Below are 11,849 nucleotides of genomic sequence, written 5' to 3'. Positions count from 1 at the left end.
TTATTGACATGTATTATTCTTAATTACAAATTAATACAACTCTTACTCATTATAAGATGGTGCCATTTCAGTCTACTGTCTCAGAGGAGGGCTTTGGACAGAAACCTGTTGTCTACCAATGATCATCCCATCATTGATGAGGATTGCAAGCCATTAGCCTATAAATTACAGCATTTCTCTTTCTGGAAAGTTAGCATTCTGATACAAGACATTGTTCTTGCATTAATACAAATATAAAGTTTGAAATCTTGATGAAATGATCAAACATGCCTACCGATAATATCAGTGATAGATAGTGTCTGAACTGTCCACAGCCCTCCTCAGAGCGAGTAGACAGAAATTGTGCCATCTTATAATGAGCATTAGTGAGGCCAGTTATACGAAGATGGGTTGAAAATGGGTGAAATGTTCCTTTGAGCCCAGTATATGCATACAACGGTTTTGTGGACCAAAAATAATGATCACGCTGCATCCATGACACGTTTTGAGCTTTGAGCTTGAGATAAAGATGGGCTTTGTACATTTACAGTGGGTGTAAAACAGTCAGATAGGTTGTCACAACATATTATGGCCTGTGTGTCCTTTGGGAGTTTTGCATTATTGCGTTGCCAGTTTGCCACTGGCTTATTTCCAACTAATGATCATTGGGTATCCTGCCACACTAATAGCCAGCGCAACACCCCATCCTTTGTCCGCCTTCTCCTACCAAACCACACCGTTTGCACACATCTCACCATGCACAACACCAACAGCATGCCTGTCCAGGCATCACGCACTACTTTGCATCCATGCAACTGTCATATTTACAGTACAATACCCATTTCTATGAAATAACACATTCTTGCGCAAGACCACCAGCCTGTGTGTGTTTTGATTGATTGATGTACACTTGTTTACAAGAGGGTCCACCATGTTCAATTCATCAAAACATTTAGAGACGTCCAAATAGACACTTCTATATAGTTAAAGAACAGAACAGGAATTAATCATAAAGGAAGCAAAAAGGGAAAAGAAACATATACAGTGAGGGGAAAAGGGGGGGGGGGATTCAGATTTTACGGGGGCCAGTTTCGAATTGCAGCCGTCCGTAGGTGCCCATTGCAGTTTTGAAGGAGTCACATGTCTTTTGTGTGTGTGTGTGTGTGTGTGTGTGCACGCAGTTACTACAGTACATGTGCAGGGCACAATAGAGCGTCGCAGTCCCTCCCCCTTTCAGAACAACGAGTGGCCCAGGAAATGAATCTCAATGCATTTTGCCCATAGGCTTTTCTTAACCCATTCTGACCGGGCACCCATTTTGGTGTTGGCATCATGTTATGCTTTAGCTATTGAAAAATAGCAGATCTACAAGCTCATATCGCGCCACCGAGTGGCGCGATACGAGCTTGTAGGTCTGCTATTTTTTGAAAAATCGAAGAACGACTGACATTTCTAGAATCTGATCTCAGGTCAGAATGGGTTAATCAGACCAGTGTGTGTCCAGTGGAAACCTCGTTATGAATCTGATCTCAGGTCAGAATGGGTTAAGTATTTCTAAGTATTTATTTAAAGACGGTTACGCCGCGGACAAAGCTGGGATCGTGACAAATCATGACAATGAACACCGATCAAATAATTTATAAGAAGAAAAACAAAACAAATAGTGTTGTGTTGTGTCCTGCCTTTATTTTCTTCTTTCTATTTGATCGGCCCAAAATATTGTGTTCACTGTCATGATTTGTCACGATCCGAGTTGGCTTTGTCCGCGGCGTAACCGTCTTTAAATAAATACTTTAAGAAAAGCCTATGGGCAAAATGCATTGAGATTCATTTCGTGGGCCACTCGTTGTTCTGAAAGGGGAAGGGACTGCGACGCTCTATACAGCATGGTTTTAAAAACACAGCTGAAACATGAAGTGTTTCTGTCAACTCCCGCAATTTCCTTCTTCCCATATTGCGCTACAACGTAACTCTAGGATGAGCCGCCCGAAGGGCGGCTAAATACTTGTTATTGTTATACATCTTGTTTTGTTTTGTTCCAAAAATGGTGCATTCATTTATGTAATAAAAAGCTGTAGCTTTGAAGACACATCCAACATCTCATAAAAAACAACCTGACTTTGACGTGGTCCCTGCCCACCTGTATTCTTCTCACCAAAGCATTTCTCTCTACCCGTTTGTGTCCTTTGTCAAATGGAATTATCAACCTAAACACTCATAAGAGAAGGAGAACAAAAAAAAGTATTAATTTGTTACACTTGAAAATGTAATTGAACATTGAATTGCGAGCTTGTAGATCTGCTATCCTTCTAAAAGTTTTGAGAAATGTAAGAAATGTAGTACTTTCAATTTGGTATAATGATGACAGTACTTTTGACAGAGAATCTTAATATTGTGGTATTGCTATTTGCTACTTTTACTTACGTAAGAAAATAATCACAAGTGAGGGGTGTTCTTATCATCATACATCATCACATTCCGGCCAATCACAATTGGCATCACTTTCCTGTCCTCACTTTTTATCCTCAAGTCCAATCCGGCTAATGACTAGTAATCATCCTCAAATTTCGTCTGCACTTTTCATCCTCAATATGTACATTGCTCAGCCAATCAAATCATCGCTATGGGGTGCTCAGCCAATCAAATCATCGCTATGGGGTACACACAAAGCTGGTTATAGGAGGGGCTAGCACCCCTCAAAAATGCTTCACCACTGGCATGCAATCAGGCAGACACCATCAGACACATTGGAACCAAACCGTTTCATTTATCCAACACTTAACTTGGAGCAAGATTGGTTTCAGTATTTGGAAACCTGTTTTCGCGAAGGACATCCTAATTTACGTGTGCTGCATTCTCTCTCTCTCTCTCTCTCTCTCTCTCTCTCCCCCCCCTCTCTCCCTCCCTCCCACCCCCCCCACCCCCCACAGGTGAAACCTCTTTTTTTTAAATGGGGGAACGCCAAATGGAACATGAAAACACTAGTATACAGGGGGAAATGGAGAGCTGATGCAGACAATGAGCCTTTTATCAAAACAAAACGGAATGCGTTACGAGCCCGATTACTTTTCCGCATCGCAGGCCACTAATGGGAAGCGATATGGATCAAAATGAAAGTTCCACCCCCCCCCCCCCTCCTTCTCGCAAGACACAAGTGGTAGAAGGTCTACGAAATTAATTTTAGATATCGCTGAGACTAAAAGCACATCAAGCAGTCAGTGTGAAATGTGATTCCTCCTTCCAAAGTGCATGAAATTGGTTGATTTTGTTTACTCTTTGTTTATACCCCCCCCCCCCCCCCCCCCAACCACATTATCTTGCCAAGTCTCAGATAGCATGCTTGATATTAAGTAGCAAATTAATGGGCCCGACATCATAAGCAGAACTCTATACTGTTGCTTCCGATTTGCATTTTGGCAGCATAGCCTATATGCAATTTAAGTTTATATATGTTGGCGCCGGTGTGCACGGCCAATTAATGTAAGCTTGTTGTCGATAGCCCTGATTACCATGGAATAACTGAGACAAAGCTCACTGCATGTATAATTACATTCATGTATTTAAGCAACTCTAAAATTATTATATCTGATATTAAATCAATAACAATTTGATTTTCTTTCACCAGGATCTCTGTGGTGTAGAGTTTCCAGAGTTTCAACACAATTTCCACTCATAATTCATATTCACGGCTATAACGATCCGGTTTCTATAGGATAACATTAACATACAGTATATTTTTAAATTACTGTGAAACTATAAGGTAGTATCATTATAATGCCGCTTAGTAGAACATTTCCAAGTATAATGTTTCTCAAAACGCCGTTAAAGCCCCGGTTCCAATAGCCTCAACAGGGTCGTCCGCTCACCGCCTTTCCTGTGAGGTCCTGAGGTCAATGCTTATTTAATGGCATCCATGCGTCTTGGTACTATATATGGGATGGTCTCACCATGATATCTGTCGCTGTCGGGGGGGAAACCTTGTATGTCCACAACAGTTACTTATCAGGAAATGGAAAAACAAAAGAACATGTGTTCCAGCGGATATGCGAGGGATAGTATATGCCGCAGCGGTAGTTGTTGAGAAATACACATTTAAGTGTCATGCTTCTGAAGAAGCCCATCCCATATGGACATGCAGGACACTTTTTACAGTATACATAAACAATGATAATAACTGACAATGGTAAATGGTAAATGGTGCATTTATATAGCGCCTTTATCCAAGGCGCTTTACATAGATTGTGCATTACATTGTGCATTACATTCACCCATTCACACACACATTCATACACCGATGGCGGCGGAAACCATGCAAGGCACCAACCAGCACATCAGGAGCATAGGGGTTCAGTGTCTTGCTCAAGGACACTTCGACACTAACTCTGGGGGAGCCCGGGTTAGAACTAGCAACCTTGCGGTTACCAACCAGCTACTCTACCCCTGAGCCACCGCCACTGCCCCATAATAAACCATCATGAATACTAAACTAACTAATACACAATGGCAGGTTACATAATATATTAATACATTGAACTAAAAGTAACAACAAAATATACAAAGTATTTCCGTGCTTACGGCAATGGAAGTATTCCATAAGTGTTGCGCTGGCCGTCCTTCCAGCGCAACTTCCTACTGACCACTTCAAATGCTCTAATCTTAAAATAATAACGGAAAATTGCAGCATATGTCTTCCATAGAAGAAATGCTGGTTTCTCATGGAATCCAAATGGCCAAAAGCAGTTGTGGCGGCTGAGAACTCGAATCCATGACAACAAGTTTAAATATGGTAGATACAAGGTTTGTAGCCTACAGCAATGGTATATTTACACTGGGGACAGTGCTTTTATAGAGCACAGAATGCTCATTACTTACTGTGCAGGTCATGCACCTTATTGAGCCATGCTATCATACCTACTGTAATGAATGCTGCATGGAGCATTGCATTGTAATCTACCCAACATGGGGCCATTGTTATTGGAAAACCAATTCACCTTGGCTGAAGTGGCGCCCACGCTGAATTAGTGTGAGATTTAATGATGCCCTGTATGGATTCATCAATCAATTTTGTATTCGTACAGCACATCATGTTGCTCTCGCCTTTGTTTTCCAAACGGTTAATGAGAAGCGACATTTGACATTTTGAATTTTCACATGGCTAAAACACAATATACAGACACGTTTATTTTTAACAACCGCTGTGCCTGTTACGAGAAGGATGTTTGTGTCTTCTAGGATCTAGGGCAGTGAACGCGGTGACATTTTAAAGGGTATAAGCTACTGTATGCATAGCTACACGCCTGTTACTCTAATGCCAGAGTGGCAAGTTTCAAGTTCCATATGCCAGCGGGAGACCGACCGTGCTATAGGCTGACACATTCTGCAGCGCCTCGCATCACAAGGTTGACAGTAAGAAAGTCCAATGTAGACTCCTGACATTATATATCTCAGTTTACCTTTTCAAGATAATTTAATGGCCCACAGGGTCTAAGTGGCTCAAGAAAAGACATGGATCACAGCACAAGGTGAATGGCCGACGACCAAAAAACCTAAACTAAATTGAGGGACAGAGCTAGGAGACGCTGACTCAAGCCTAGGTGTCAAAAGCCAGTCAATTTCAAGGGAGCAGCCCGACTGAAATCTAATTTCATGGTGGTTTCACCATGCAACCTCCTCTAGTCATGGTTCTAATCTGATACCTCAGCCTTTAGATTGGTTCATGTTGCTACAGCTTCTATTTGGAATGGTTCGATGTTCGTGTAATAACGCATTTTCAATTACAGAATGTACATGCTTTTTTCATGTAATTGTCTCAGGCTGTACAACAGCTACCTTGAGTTTGGTAGAGCCACCACGACGCAGTTGTTGTCTTATTGCTGAACGGATTTCGCCATCAGGAAAACTTTGTTCTTTGCTGCCTCAACCAGCATACCAGAACCTGATGTATACATCTATTGTTTATTTGGAATATTAGCTAGTGTGTAAAAGAAACACAATGCGAGTTACTAGAGAAACTCTGAATTCCTATCCAATGGTGATCCATATAACCCAGAAATACAGGGAAAGCATCTGTGTCATTGTAGATTTAGCTATAGCCTATATTGCTCATTGGATGGCTATTCAAAAATAGCAGAGCTCATAGCAGAGCTATGCTTGTAGATCTGCCATTTGTTGAAAAATCTTTGAATATATATAAATACTGAAGCAAACTTTTTTTAAACTCAAATCTTTGCTTCTGGGACTCCCTGGAACAAAATATTTTAGATGGCGGTCCGCGGCCAAAAATAAATTTTTATGTTCCTTAGCTTGACATAAAAAAGTTTGAGAACCAGTGTTTCAGAAAACTACATGTGTAGAATGGGCCTCAGGTCTTACCGGTAATAATCATTTTGATTACGACGTAGGATAAAGATAAGGAAAACTTTATTGTCCATTAAATTTACATAAAATAGAAATTTGTAAACAATAAAACATTACATAAAATACACAGATGCATTAAAACACTATATAAAATGCATTCACACACTTTTCCATTGTCTGTGGGCATGTCCAAGAGTGAAAGAATTCTGGGAAGAAGTGAGGAGGGAGATTCAGAAGATATTGTCGATAGATATTGAGCTTGACCCAAAACTGTTTCTATTAGGTCTTTACCCACCTGGCCATAAGATTCAGAGTAGCAAACAAAGATTCCTGGATTTATGTTTACTACAAGCCAAAAGGGCTATAGCCTTATCGTGGAAAAAGATAGGCAAACCCAGTATTGCTCAGTGGTTTAGGGAGTTATCATTGTGTCTTCCTCTGGAAATAATCACTTATACTTTGAAGAATAAACAGAAGATGTTTGATAAGATATGGGGAAGGTTTATCCAATATATTACGGTTAATGATTTATCTTATTTAATGGTGGAAATTGTCTAATTGTATTCTCTGCAGCTGTTTGGTCTTGTGGCCATAAGGACTCTGTTGTTGTTACCATTCTAAGTGCCATTATTTTATTTTATTATACTGTACTTATATATGTATGTTATTGTTTTGTTTTGTTTGTTTTTCATTTTAAGTAATTGTATTGTATGGTCTGTATTATGTATTGTTTTGTTGTATTGTCTGTTTGTAAAAAAAAAAGAAAATTCAATAAATATATTGTTAAAAAAAGAAAAAAAAATGCATTCACATGACGCAGCAACAATGATCATGGGCAGTGGGGATTAGGTGGTGGAACTATTTAAACATTTTCTTATTTAAAATGTCCACAGCAGTTGGCACATTTTGTACTACTTGTACATTTTGTACACTTTTTAGCTAATTTTGCCTTAAGCCCTAACCACACCAAAGGGTCACCATGCAACTCCTTGGGTCCAAACGGTTGCAAGGAGTTAATGCTAAAACTGTCTCAACCCATTTAATTCGATGTGTTGAATCACTAGGGTCAACGTGGGTCAACGCTAAAACAGTCGACAACGCTAAAACAGTCTTGACTCTTTGGTGTGGTTAGGGCTTAAGTCTCCTGCCAGATGTCAACAAGTCAAATTCAGAGCGAAGAGGGTGGGTAGAATCATTGTAAATCTGAATTGCTTTTTGTCAGGTTAAAAACCTGACTGATGAGAGCCCTTGAAATGTAGACGACCTCCTCATCAGCTAGTGTACTTGATGTGGTGACGAGATTGGCTGCTTCTAGCCAATGGGACAGCAAGCAAAGGCAAAGCTACCTCTGGGCAATGGGAACTTGATTATAGACCAGACCGCAAAAGAACAAGGAGGCGCGGCCTTCGCGCTTAAAGGCAGGCTGTCAGCCAGCCAGGCAGGAAATAAACTGTCTCAGCAGGGAGGTGTCTCTGTATCGTTTAAGATAGTCACTCATATTTGATCTAGTCTCTCGTGTGGTCTCGGCCAGGCTGAAACAGCGCAGCGCAGCCAATGCAAAGCCACAACAAAACACAGTCAATGAACCTCGCACAGAATGTCGGAAATGAATGTAAGCAATGGCCGCGATTGCGTGAGGTTGTGACACTGACACACAAACATACACGTAATACTACAATAATAGGACGCAAGGTTGTGACACAAAAACATACACGTTACTAATAAAACAATAATATGGGGGGGGAGAACACAACGGAGACAGCACTTCTTTCACCTGACATTATATCATTATATGTGATTATTTGTTTGGTTATGGAGTGGTTGTATATGTCCTGAAGAGCTGTACAGCCACAGTAATCTATGCCATGCAATACTCTATGCCGGTATCAAGGACATGCATTGTTGTCTCACCAAAGACAGCGGTCAACAAATCAACAATAAGGTCAGGAGAAACGGAGGTCAAACTGCACAGCAAGTCCAGAGAACTCAATATCCCCCATTTTCCTCCGCTCTACCATGCTTGCAATCACCCACTTTCCGAGTGCATCCATGCCTATGCCTGAAATAAAAGCACTACAGGGGATCAATAGATAGCCATTGATTGCTACAAGATATTTTGTACATCTATCCAATTAAGTCCGGGTAGAAAATAAGACCTGGACAGAGTGGTGTTTTTCTTTGTCTGCCACGCTGGAGCTTATATAAAGGCCTAAAGAGTGGTTTGGTGGAAGAAAAACATTCGGCATGTCAATTCAACCAAATCAATTCAGCATGGAATTCTCTCTAAAGCCTTTCTTCATTCAAAACATTTTGCTTTGAAAGAGGAGAGAAGAAAGGGTTCTCTACAGAATACTCTCAAAGTCTGCATTTCCCGTTTCATCCAGGGGGGCAGTCAGCCAGATATTTCCTGAAAGTTCATATAATGGCCTGTTGTGGCGCTGGACCTGACCCAAAAAGCCCCATAGCTCCATAGAGGCCCATGTATTTGGGCCCAACTTCACCTAGACTGTATTACCTTAATAAACATGGTCATGAATACTTTCTGCTTCCAGTCACTAGTTTAAAGTCTCATTTCTAATGTCATAATATTCTTTTTGGAATATTATGGTCCCATATATAAAATAAATGACCATAAAGTCGCGTATGTTCTGAGGGGCGTGGCTACCGTTACAGTCTATGATCGGGATCCCCACCCACTCGAGTCAAAATAAAAACCAACGGAGAAGAAGGGGGGAAGTCCCGCCTCGTTGTCTGGGCCAGCCAATGGCCAGCTGGACCAGAACGGATCAAGAAAGATGGCGACTTACAGTGCATTAGAGTGCAAGGAATTTCAGGCTTCATTTTACGTTCATGTTAGACCCGGGGAACGCTTTGTCCATATTTTTTACAGTCCATGGTTTCATCGCAGGCTTTTCGGATTGGGGTATGCATCTATAGGGATGGTCGTGATTGGCATTAGTATTAACAATCAGCAGCAGAGAGCTCATCTGCTGCAGCCATATGGAGCCCCCCCAAAAACAGCATATGCATTTTTACACAACACAATAGAAATAGTGGTTGAGATGGATGGCATTATAATGCATTATGCAAAAAGGCATAATTGAGGGGCGCCTGATGGAGGGGAAAGGAACTGGTTGGAATAACGTGTTCCTTCCACGCGCTACGTTGGGCCCTGTCAGGTGAAAATAGGCAGCTTGTACTCCTCATGCATAGAAGGATGCATGAGTGTGCAGTGTGCAAAGGTAGATGGAAAACAACTTGAGGCCTGAGACCGATATAGTATATCAGTGGTTTTCACACGTTTTCGTGTCAAGGACCCCCAAAATTATATGATTTTGTCCGCAGACTCCCATCTCAAATAGTTTGTTCCAGGGACCTCCCAGGCAAAGATTTGACTTACAAAAGTATGAAATAATGATTAAAGTGACTAAAATGATTAAAGGGATATTTCATTAAAAAAAAACAGTTGGTCATTTTATCGTCTACATCTAGCTTTTAAGTTGGTCGAGTCAGTATTTAGATACTATTTGATATTCATTTTAGCTGCCCTGCCCCCTTCCCATTGTAACTTCAAACTCTAACATAAAAGATTGAAAATACCAGTGCTTTTTCTTGGTGACTGAAAAATACATGGCTCCCTCACATTTTAGAAGGACAATTCCTTCTAAAATGTGAGGGAGCCATGTATTTTCATTTAGGCCTACTGTAGGCTACATTTATTTTTGATAATTATAATTTTGTCTCCTGCTGCCTCCTCCTAGAGGTGGAGCCTTTCTAGAATAATTATCAACATCTCACCCATGGGAACTGAGTGGTGCAACTCCGTGTGGTGGTCCCCGGAATTTCTAGACCCACACTAAAAAAAGGACGGGTATTTTCAAAGTTATATATAGTTTTGAAGTTATATTGGGTTTGTATAGAGAGGGGGCGGGGCAGCAAAAATGAATATAAAATATCTAAATACTGACTTGAACAACTTAAACACTGTCGGGGTGTTCACATCAGCCTGAGTAGATGATCAAAATGACCAAATGTTTTTTTTAAAGTGAAATTAATAATAATTCCCCATCGATTATGTCACTGGTAGATGGGTTTCTGAACTGCCCACCTTCCTATATGAGACACAACAAATTGTGCTATTTTATCATGATTATTAGTGGGGACCAATAAAAAAATGACCCATCCTAAAAAATGACACAGATGCTTTCCCAGTTTAAATGGGTTAAAAGAACAAGGCCAACAGTTAGAAGAACATTCACAGTCCTCCAGCATTGTGCGCTTATACTGTCTCTCCTGGACTAGTGCAAACATGAAAAGAAAGAAAGAAGAAAGAAGAGCTATTCAAAAGCATATATATCCCCTCCAAAAGGGGATGGGGAAATGAGAAATAAAATCCTAGACTTCTTTCAAAGGACGTGTGTGTGCGTACGTGCGTGCGTGCGTGCGTGTTGCACGCAAATAGCTTCTCTCCCCAGCATGAAAAGCATCTTTCTTGTCCTTGGATGTGCAATGGATGTGTTCTCACTACACATTGGCTCAGAGTCTTCATATAGCCAGAGAGAAGAGTGTTCAACAACAACTACAGCACACTACACACAGACGTCTCAGAGTCTTCATAACATGCACAGCCAGAGAGAAGATAGTGTTCAACAATAAATTCTCAGGCAACAGTCATCTCCTTTGACAATGCCATTTTACCTGCAGGCAGGCCTGAAGGGAAAATAATTATGAGCTTTGCTTTCTGGGAAATATTAAACCAACATCGGTTATGTTATACTCACATGTGTTGCGTTGTGGCATTGTTTTTTTAAGAGTAAAGAGAGCCTACTGTCAGCTGTCCAGCAGTCCAAATATTATTAGGCCTCGGGCCTGAGCCCTAACATTGCGTGGCACATCTATGCACGGAATGTCTATGCTCACACACTTCTGTGTGCTGCCTAGAGGAGCATCTGAGCATGTGCAGCACTACAAGTCTCACACCATATGCGTTTGGGAAACCCAGCCATAGTCTGTGTCAAAGTATTTGTATACTCTGTACAGTGACAATAAATTGAATCTAATCTAATCAAATATAGCTTAAATTTGGGGAAAGTGCAAGTGTGTTCCTCACTCCCTGTATATGGTAAGCCAGGTGTCAATGCCAATGTGCAATTTGATTGATTTATACTTTATTTATAAATATACAGGGATGCAATACTATTACAATAAATCATCAATACTAGGAGCAGTTAAAATATATAGAAACACAGTGGGGGTAACTCGTCTCTGTCGGGTGGAAACCTCATGTCCAAAACTGTGACTTTTCACGCTTCAAATTCAAAAACAGCAAAAATAGCAGATCTACAAGATCGAAACGCACCACTTTGCACCACTTGCGGATCTGCTATTTGTTTTAATTTTGTATGCCGCTGTAGTATGATCAAGTAGGGTGCTAATTTACAAAAAATAAATAAATAAAATGTGGAGATAAGAGGGTTCTGCTCAACGGCGACAATATAGAGTGTGCCAGGGTA

This window comes from Protomyctophum parallelum (genome assembly GCF_964188405.1).
Source record: "Protomyctophum parallelum genome assembly, chromosome: 11".
Lineage (NCBI taxonomy): Eukaryota > Metazoa > Chordata > Actinopteri > Myctophiformes > Myctophidae > Protomyctophum > Protomyctophum parallelum.
The sequence above is the reverse complement of the archived record's forward strand: the minus strand, read 5'-3'. Positions refer to the sequence as shown.